This window comes from Nerophis ophidion, linkage group LG19, assembly GCF_033978795.1.
Source record: "Nerophis ophidion isolate RoL-2023_Sa linkage group LG19, RoL_Noph_v1.0, whole genome shotgun sequence".
Taxonomy (NCBI): domain Eukaryota; kingdom Metazoa; phylum Chordata; class Actinopteri; order Syngnathiformes; family Syngnathidae; genus Nerophis; species Nerophis ophidion.
The window spans coordinates 27,399,332-27,410,450 of record NC_084629.1 but is presented as its reverse complement, the minus strand read 5'-3'; the positions used below and the strand labels follow the sequence as shown (position 1 = coordinate 27,410,450).

Genomic DNA, 11,119 nt, shown 5'->3' with positions numbered 1-11,119 from the left:
GTATATGTTTGTCTAAATATTCATTTTACAACATATATCTATATATATATATCTGGGGCTTATAGTCTGGTGTGACTGATATAGGAAAAATATATATATGGTTGCGGCTTATATAATCCGTACAATAGGGTAAATTAAATTTTGAAAAAAAACATTTTATTAAGCTGCTAGTTTATAATTTAGTTTTAAATTTATACATGAAATGCTAATTCATTTCAGTGGATTCCTTACCACAAATGACAAAAAGAGAAGAGCAGCTTGTCAAACGTTTTTGCACCTGATGCGATAAATATTTAACTCCCTAACCTTGTGTGTTTGCCACACTTTGCATTGATTTGCTGAAGTGTCATAATGGCACATCACTCAAAGTAAACAATCACCCTCAGCTGAAGGTAGACGTCTGCCTCTCCCTTTCAGGAAGCAGCATGAGGAGGTTTTCATCCCTCACCCGCGGTTTCCCACGGAGTGGCTCTCTCCTTGGTGAGGCAGCCATAATTGCTGTCACTTCCTGCAGAGCCGAGAAGCGCTTTTTTGGGGGGCTCTGAGGTGGTTTCCCCTCGAGGCCTCTGGAGGATTTTGGTGAGTGCCAAACACACCCCTCCCCCTCCGTGTTGTTGTTTGCCTCATTGTCAGCCGGCAGGCGACGCCCCTCGGAATCAGAGGAATGCGAAAGGTGACGAGACGATCGCGGCCACAAAACATAGAGGCGTGTAATTGAGAAGATTACGCCCGACACGCCAGCTATGATTTAATGATGTGATAGTTTTTTTTTCAAGTGGTGAAACTTTGCCTCCCAAACTGTCGCGCGTCAGGTATCGAGACACAAAAGGCTTTCACCCAGAACCCCCACCACAGCCAAAAAAAGGCGCAGATGTTGACATGTGTTTACTCCAGATGTCTTGTCAACCGCTGTGGCAGATTCAAGCCCCCCCCCTCCCCATGAAGGCGCCTCCAAAGTGACACACTCTCTTGTCAGTTTACGTGCATTTAGAGCATGTCCTACATTCTGCCACGTGAGAACACCATCCATCCTGGGATGCTGGACCACGTCAACAATGTCTCCCATAGGTAATAACGACATCCATTCATCCCTTCCAGGCTCTACCTGGCATCCGTCAGTTTTCTATATTTGTATACTCTTATTAACAAAAGAAAAACAATTATCTTGGCTAACAAAAGTAATAGGACACAAAGTCTTGGCTGAATATATTATGCAAAAGTGACTTTGTAATGATGCTCTCTAAATCCTCTTTATGAGCATCCTAGCACCCCATCCCATGCTGAAGGGGGAAAAACCAGGCTTCACTGCAAATTAGGGTTGTACGGTATACCGGTATTAGTGTAGTACCGCAATACCTAAGAATCATATTTGGTACTATACCCCTTCTGAAAAGTACCCGTCCCCTGCGCCCCCGTCGTCGTCGTCACATTGTGTCATTGCTGGTTTACAAGCAGAGGAGCATGTGCCGCAGTGCAGACACATGGAGTACTTACAAGCAGACACAGTGTGTAGACAGAAAAGGGAATACTGACGCATTTTGGCTTGCTGGATCCACTATGTATTGAGCTTTTACAGTATCATGTTAGACCCGCTCGACATCCATTGCTTTCGGTCCCCTAGAGCAGTGGTTCTCAAATTTGGGTACTCGTACCCCTGGGGGTACTTTAAGGTATGTCAAGGGGTACGTGAGATTTTTTAAAAATGTTCTAAAAAATAGCAAAAATTCAAAAATCCTTTATAGATATATTTATTGAGTAATACTTCAACAAAATATGAATGTAAGTTTATAAACTGTGACAAGAAATGCAACAATGCAATATTCAGTGTTGACAGCTAGATTTTTTGTTCCATAAATATAATAATAATAGATTTTCTTTGTAAAAAAGCACTTTACGTTGAGCAAACAACCTCAAAGTGCCACAGTGTGAAAAAATGGTAATAATAATAATAAAAAGATAAAAAATAAATAAAATATTAAACTAGAAAAAGCTCAATAGCTATAACCAGCATGTATGTCTATAAAAAGGCTTTTTTAAAAGCATCCACGTCAAATATTGACCTTAAAGATGTATTTTTTTGTGAAGAAATGTTTAGAATAAAGTTGATGAATCCAGATGGATCTCTATTACAATCCCCAAAGAGGGCACTTTAAGTTGATGATTACTTCTATGTGTAGAAATCTTTATTTATAATTGAATCACTTGTTTATTTTTCAAAGAGTTTTTAGTTATTCTTATATCTTTTTTTCCAACTAGTTCAAGAAAGACCACTGCAATTGAGCAACATTTTGCACTGTTATACAATTTAATAAATCAGAAACTGATGACATAGTGCTGTATTTTACTTCATCTCTTTTTTTCAACCCAAAATGCTTTGTTCTGATTAGGGGGTACTTGAATAAAAATAATGTTCACAGGGCGAACATCTCTGAAAAAAGGTTGAGATACACTGCCCTAGAGGGGGGATGTCGTAGTGGTTTGTGTTGTGGTTTGTGCAGTCCTTTGAGACACTAGTGATTTAGGGCTATATAAGTAAACATTGATTGGTTGATTGATAAAGGTGAAGTTATAACACTGAAATGGAAGAGGTGCTTTAAGACATGGCTAGCGAGCTATCGGCTAACATCAAGCCCCTGTCGGCAGTGTTTTAGCGACTTCTACATCACTAAACCTCGCCCCATGGCGACAAAGGCAGTTTCGTACAGTTATTATTATCACTGGAGGAGGAGGAATAGCTAAACATGCTTCACTACACACCGTAGCTCACCGGTGTCACAATGTAAACAAACGCCATTGGTGGATCTACACCTAACATCCACTGTAATGATACCAATTACAGTAGCGTATCTAGTTGATACTACTATGATTACGTCACTATTTTTTGGCATCACATCTTGTTTCGTTTTTTATGTCCCTGGTCACTTGAGGACTTTAAATAGAATAGATTGAATAGAATAGAATGGAATTGAAAGCACTTTTATTGATCCCTTGGGGAAATTCAGCACCATAGTTTGCTCACAATAGACAATAATAATAACAAATAATATATAACATATATTATATATATGATATATGAATAGTATAAATATATTCTAATTACATTCTACATTTAAGTGCAGTCAAGGAACATATACATTATACAGTCTGAAGGCTGTCGGTATGAAGGACCAAATATGACCAATGTATGATCCTGTAACTACTTGGTATCGGATTGATACCCAAATGTGTGGTAACATCCAAAACTAATGCAAAGTATCAAACAGAAGAATAAGTGATTATTACATTTTAACAAAAGTGTAGATAGAATATGTTAAAAGAGAAAGTAAGCAGATATTAACAGTAAATGAACAAGTAAATTAATAATAAATTTTTTACCACTTGTTCTTCATAATGTTGACACAATAATAGAATGGAAAATTACACAATATGTTACTGCATATGTCAGCAGACTAATTAGGAGTCTTTGTTCGTTTACTTACTACTAAAGGAGAATTTGTCTTGTATGTTCACTATTTTATTTAAGGACAAATTTGCAATAAGAAACATACGTTTAATGTACCCTAAGATTTGTTTGTTAATATAAAGCCAATAATGCACATTTTTGTGCTCCCCTTTATTTAGAAAAGTACCGAAATTTACCAAAAAGTATCGAAACATTTTGGTACCAGTACCAAAACATTAGTATCAGGACAACACTATTACACATCTTAAAAATATAGAATAGAATAGAACTTAAATGCCAATTAGTCGTACCTTTAATCACTATGTTTTTCTTCAGCAAACAGGCTAACCTAAAATGATGTTTCTGTTGAAATGTCAACGTAATGTTACGGGGTGCTGAAAAAATAAATAAATGAATTATTCCAATTCAAAATCATAATTCATAATTACATGGGGGTTTTTTTAAACAGACTTTATAGGCACTCTCTGGCTTACTTGCTACACAAACACATCCTACACCAGCAGCGAAGATGAGCTTTTGTTACCTGTAACCTTTTGGGAAATGTTTTATTATATTTTTGTACCAAATATATTGTGAGAATCTCTTTGGATCAGGAATCGTGTTGAATAGAATTGTCACCCCAAGAATGGAAATCAAATTGTGAGTAGTAAGATTCATTAGCTTACATAGCTATGCTAGCATGATTAACCTGTCTGTACTCGCATCCCACTCCTCTATATGATAGATCCTGCTTTTTCTGTAGTCAGGTACACATTTGGGAAGACAATAGCCCTTATTATCTGAAACACAAATGTCCACTGCGGAAGTGCAAATGTAAGAATTGGATATTGTACACAACGGCAAACACAGCTCGTTAGCATTAAAGCAACAGACACACACAACAGTGTGTTCCCAGTGGGGCTGACTAAATACACCCCCACATCAAGGCTAGATTTTACATAGCACGCCTGGCTGAAAAATAAATAATCAAGTCGGAATTCAATATCTACAGATGAACGAGGCAATCCTATTAAAGTGTGTCAGAGCGCCGGTGCAGGAATGGAACAAGTAGCGCTACGCTTTCCCTCGTTCAGCGACGTGTCATTGGATCTTTTCACACCAATATATCTCCCTAATGCAGGCAATTTCCTGCAGCTTTTCGCCCTGGGAGGGGATTTGACCTTTTGTGGCAGGATTGTAATGTTTGCCAACAAGGAGGGATTAACTCACCTATGCTCCGCCTCAGCGAGGCGCCAAACACCAACATGCTGTCTTGAAATACAATTTTTCACTCGTTAGGTGCCTGTGGGAAGCTTTTATTTTTTTACTTATTTTTCATCAACTGATTTTGCACAGCTACCACACAGGCAAAATTATGAGTGGCGTTCCTCAGGGAAACGTTTGAAGTCCCTTTCCTTTTAAAAAAAAAAAAATTAATAAAAGTTGACCAGTAAAAACTGGACTTAAACAGATAGTGAGCCAGGCCAAAAATAAGCTAGGACCTCCCAATTAGATGATTGTCTCCACTAGTGTTGTCCCGATACCAATATTTTGGTACTGGTACCAAAATTATTTCAAAACTCTTTGGCGCTTTTCTAAATAAAAGGGACCACAAAAAAATTGCGTTATCTACTTTACTTTAACAAAGAATCTTACGGTTCACCAAACATATGTTTCTTATTGCATGTTTGTTCTTAAATAAAATAGTTCACATCCAAGAAAACTTGTCTTTTATTAGTAAGTAAGCAAAAGAAGCTCCTAATTAGTCTGCTGACATATGCGGTAACATATTGTTTTTTTCCAATCTATTATTTTGTCAACATTATTAAGGACAAGTGGTAGAAAATGAATTATTAATCTACTTGTTCATTTACTCTTAATATCTGCTTACTTTATCTTTTAACATGTTCTATCTACACTTCTGTTAAAATGTAATAATAACTTATTCTTCTGTTTGATACTTTGCATTAGTTTTGGATGAAACCACAAATTTAGTTATCAATCCGGTACCAAGTCGTTAAAGGATCATACATTGGTCATATTCAAAGTCCTCATGTGTCCAGGGACGTATAGTACCGAATATTATTCATTTCGGTATAGTACCGAAAATGACTGATTAGTATTGCGGTACTTTACTGATACTGGTATACCGTACAACCCAAGTCTCCACACTGAAATTTGAGTAGAAAGTCAGTAATGGACGTCATGGTGAATGTTTTATTACAGGAATTTTGGAGATATTTTATTTTGCCAAATTGGAGATTTTTCATGATATTCAAGCAGAGTTTAAATTAGGCTGCCTCTACACTATACAGGATATAACCCACATAACCTTTTCCTTGTCCACACACACAATGGTCGTTTAAGACCCCCTCTTCCCTCTGTCCGCGGCGCGACGCGACCTAGTACGAATGCACGGAAAATGTCAGACGCACATATATTACATCATAGCCACCTCTGACCTGGATGTGTACCTTTACCCGGCAGACTGGTATGTGAAGTATTTCAATGTTGCCGACTGCCACATTTCTTTGAACAGTAAACCTTGCTTGCCTCACCATCAGCAGGCCTTAGACCAGGGGTCTCAAACTCAATTTACCTGGATGCAGAAACTGGGTGAGGCTGGGCTGCAAGAAAAGATTTCTTAAAAAATCTAACATGCACTTTTTAATGAATTCACCTTCTATGAATGGCTTTCCCGCCCGAGCAACATACTTGCCAATCCTCACGATTTTTCCGGGAGACTCCTGAATTTCAGTGCACCTCCCGACAATCTACCGGTGCAACCATTCTCCTGAATTTTTCCCAATTTTCACCCGGCCGACATTATTAAGGGCTGCCGTGACTGCACCGCCTTTAACGTCCTCTACAACAGTTGTTCTCAACCTTTTTTCAGTGATGTACCCCCTGTGAACATGTTTTTCATTCAAGTACCCCCTAATCAGAACAAAGCATTTTTGGTTGAACAAATTAAAAAGAAGTAAAATACAGCACTATGTCATCAGTTTCTGATTTATTAAATTGTATAACATTGCAAAATATTGCTCATTTGTAGTGGTCTTTCTTGAACTATTTGGAAAAAAAAGATATAAAAATAACAAAAAAACTTGTTGAAAAATAAACAAGTGATTCAATTATAAATAAAGATTTCTACACATAGAAGTAATCATCAATTTAAAGTGCCCTCTTTGGGGATTGTAATAGAGATCCATCTGGATTCATCAACTTCATTCTAAACATTTCTTCACAAAAAAAAAATCTTTAACATCAATAATTATGGAACATGTCCACAAAAAGTGTAGCTGTCAACACTGAATGTTAGATTGTTGTATTATATTTCCACAGTTTATGAACTTACATTCATACTTCATTGAAGTATTATTCAATAAACATATGTATAAAGGATTTATGAATTGCTGCTGTTTTTTAAAATGTTTTTAATAAATCTCACTTGTCCCTTGGCATTCCTTTTAGTGCCTCCAGGGGTTTGCGCACCCCCAAAAGATGACTACTGCTCCACTACATGTCATCGCGCACACTTTTATATCACACAACCAATGTGCTGGCTCTGTATCATGTTGTGTGAGACTCGTGTTAAATAACGTCAGTGGCTGCAAGACGTACTTGTTCAACAGCCATACAGGTCACACTAAGGGTGGCCGTAAAAAAACTTTTAACACTGTTACAAATATGCGACACACTGTGAACCCACACCAAACAAGAATGACAAACCCTTTTTGGGAGATTTTCCGCACCCTAACACAACTTAAACACAAGAGAACAAATACCCAGAACACCTTGCAGGGCTACAATATACAACACCTCAACTGACGCAAGTAGGGAGGCTGAGGGTGTGGGGGGTTGGTGGTAGCAGGGGTGTGTATATAGTAGCCCGGAAGAGTTAGGTCTGCATGGGATTCGGGGTAATTGTTCTGGTGTGTTTATGTTGTGTTAGGATGCGGATGTTCTCCCAAAATGTGTTTGTCATTCTTGTTCGGTGTGTGTTCACAGTCTGGCACATATTTGTAACAGTGTTAAAAGTTTTTTTTACAGCCACCCTTAGTGTGACGTGTGTAGTTGTTGATCCAATACATCTTGCAACAACACACATGCGTCTCACATGGCCAGATGCAACATACAACTGGGCTTGCACGCTGCCAATTCAGGATGTAAGGCGCTAAAGGCAGTGCCATTATTGCACTCCCTGAATATTGTTGATCCGGCAAACATTGACAGGGGCTTCGAGAGAATCGGTGCCCTGAAATTCAAGGGTCTCCCCTGAAATACATGGGTCTCTCTGAAAAATTGGTGACGTAGGCAAGTATAACGCTGTCAAGCGCCGTTCATATTAAACTCGCGGGCCGCACCAACATTGAATTGTCATATCAAAGCGCGGGCCACTATTGACCCGCGGGCCACATGTTTGAGGCCCTTGTCTTAGACTATTGTAGTGAATCACACCTGAGCCATCATACATGAATCATGTCTTTAATGGACGTTTGAAAGTAAACAATGTGATAAAGAACATTTTACAACAATAAATCGAGGGATCTATATATTTGGTCAGGACACTCTTCACTCTTTTACTTTCACCTTCATTGTCTGTTCTTGCAATCTTGCCTGTGCTTGTAGGTTGAAATTGGCGGTTGCACTAGACGGCCGCAACCACTTCATGGCTATGGAGTACAAAACTAGACATTGAGTAATCGCTCGACATACATGGCGGATAATAACTGACACAGTCTGCTTTGCCAGGCCAAATGCATTCAATGTTTTCTGTAGTCTTCCTTCATCAGCCGGGTAATACAAAACACACGCTAACTTTTTTATCATGTCCACGAGAGCCCACATTCTCGTTGTCTCTCCTTCGACAAAAGGACAACAGTTTTTTGCTAAGTAAAATCACAGCTGACCGGGACATTCAAAAGTTCTCTTGCCATTCCTCTGGCACAACACACTCGTTGACAAACATATCCCACCAGGCTGCCGTTCTTCTAAGCCTTATTCAAAACCGTTGCTCAACCTTGCTATGTTGCCGTCTGAGATGTGTTGTATCCCAAATAGCTGCAGTTTCCTTCTCTTAAGGTATTCATGTGTGATTTCCACAAGCGCCTGTACATGTAGAAGAACGAGAAACACGGGCATGTCTGGATGACTCGCCTCCATCTTTCTAGTTCACTAGTTGACGTTAGAAGGGCGGTCCTAACTCTGCTAATATTTGGCATCAAGCCAAACAGCTGTGTGCGCGTCTATATAACTACATGTTATGTATCTAAATGCTATCTATCTACTTGGTATGTATTTACATGTTATGTATCTACAAGTGCACAACAGAGGAACTGGTTAACTTATGAGAGTACAGTATGTGTGTTTATGAGAATGTCAACATGTTGTCTGAGTGACGTCAGTGAGTGAATGGGCGACTACAGAGAGAGGTAGCGCTGCACTGCTCAGTAAAGTGATGAACGGGTCCAGTTGTGTCCTGCAGAACTAATAATAAAGCAACCAGATTGTCACAAATCAGCGGCCTCGTCATTCTGACCTCAAAGCAGAACTTAGCAGACTCATTGTACAGTGAACGATGTTATCCCCGACGAAAAAAATCGACCCTGAAGGGAACGTCTGCACCGGAGCAGAACAGCAGGACAGGTGTAACAACAACATTATTACCTGTCACTATTTAAACTCCTTGTGCAGATCTGAAGGCTTATTATTTAAATGTTTACCTAAGTTTGAAGCAAAGGCGCTAATACTAATCGCCACATTTGGCGAGGCGTCTTTTAAAGCAACACTTGAAGCGCGTCGTTTTCTTTCCTCCATATTGCTCTTCACCACCCCCTCTATTAACCAGTAGAATTGTGGTTTTTTGCCATTCTTCTCCACCACGATGTTATTGCTAGTATGCACTTTGTGTGTGCGTTTTCACACACTCAACATCATGCGCCTCGCTCCGTAGTCACCGCAACACAGCTGCATGCACATGAAAGAACAGTACCAGTACTTTTTAAAGGCAGTATAGTACCGATTTCAATCAGTTAGTATTGATTGCAATACTTTAATAGTACCGGTATACCGAAAAACCTTAGTAGGTATATTTGAGCACATTACGTTTTCTTTATGTTCTCTGTGTATTTAATTTGTTTGCATGCCTCATGACACATTATCTGTATATAATATTGTCTGCATTTCTGATAGTTCTGTGTTATGTCGTTCCAGACCACAGTAAATCTTACGCAGCTTGCTAAGATTGTTATAAAAAAGACAGCCGTGCTGTTTCTTTTACCTCGTACACACACATATATACCTTTGGCCATTCTAAGCCAGTCATTTCCATGAGTTATCTTACCCTCTCTGAAGTTTTACTTAATGTTTTCCAACCAATGTTTTAAAAATGTGTAGACTAAATATTACCTTTCATAATTTCGGTCAAGGAAGATTTGCGACACATGGTCATTTTGATATTAGTCTAATATAGACACTTAAATCATGTGTTGCCTTCATTAAAACACTTATGTAAGGCGTTCAGTTTTTTGTGGCTCCAGACATATTTGTTGTTTGTATTTTTCGTCCAATATGGCTCTTTCAACATTTTGGGTAGCCTAACCCTTCACTAGAGACTATTTTTTTAATATCAACATTTTCACTAAACCCGACGCGCTTCCAAAAATTGGTGAGTACAGTATTTGTGCATGTTCAGGGCCCTAAAAAATGGGAGAATATCAATAAAGAGAGCAATTTCCATAGGGCTATTGCTGCTCCGGCCTGAATATTACCTTTTCAACAAGGGCGAGATAAACGTACTGTGAAATAAAAAGACGTTACCACATTTTCGTTCTCTTGTAAAAGATGATGAGTTTTTAAGGAGCTCCCCAGCTTTCCTGTCAATAAACTTACAAATTAATGTTATTTGGCCTTTAAAAAAACCATTACGAGCACTTCCCCTCGAATTCTGCGCAGCAGCATCACTTTGAGAGGCCTCTCAATGCCTTGATGATGAGAAAGAAATTAATACAGCAGGATGTGTTTTCTCTGCCCGATGCATAATTGTAATTGCAGAGTTACTCCCGCTGATGAGCGGCCGCAGGGATTTTGACCTTGCGGCGGGCGTGAATCGATGGGAAGTTGATCAAGACCAAGTTCATTGCTGCCTAACGGAAAACAAAGCTGATTTGTTTACCTTAGCTTAGCCGCCGCCACCGCGTCAATCCCATTAGGGAATGATTTATAGAGCGGCGCCCAATGAAATTGTTTAAAGCAGATTAGGTGGAGCCGAAGCATCGGCACTAATATGACAAGCTGATGCGCCGTGACAGGTAACCAAGCAAACAAGTTCCTGAAATTCCCATTGAATTAGAATCCTAATAATCCTACAGGGAGGAACTGATTTAATCAAGACGTGAGGGCGGGGAGAGGAAGTCAAGGATGGCGCTTTTTCAGCTGCACGGCAGATTTTTTTTTTTTATTCACTTGTCAGGACGTATCATTCAGCCAGGATGAAAGGCAGCCAGTGAGTAAAAGGAGATTAAGACCGAAGGTGGAACACTGTCAAATTTCCCATAGGATACAATAGAAATGATCCGTTCCAGGGTCAAAACTGCCTCCGTCCAAAAACCTTTGTTTCTTCACGTCTTAAGTACCGCTCTTTACTGCTGTAACTGTAAAAAGAAGCTAACCACT

The 11,119-nt window shown here is 39.2% G+C and overlaps 1 long non-coding RNA gene across 1 annotated transcript in view; it reads left to right on the top strand.

Moving 5' to 3' along the window:
• Positions 1-458: 458 nt before the first annotated feature.
• LOC133537778 (uncharacterized) overlaps positions 459-11,119 on the top strand; it is a 36,198-nt gene continuing 25,537 nt past the window's right edge. The window contains exon 1 of the long non-coding RNA XR_009802836.1: positions 459-579. This is a non-coding gene — a long non-coding RNA (uncharacterized LOC133537778). The remainder of the gene's footprint in view (positions 580-11,119) is intronic.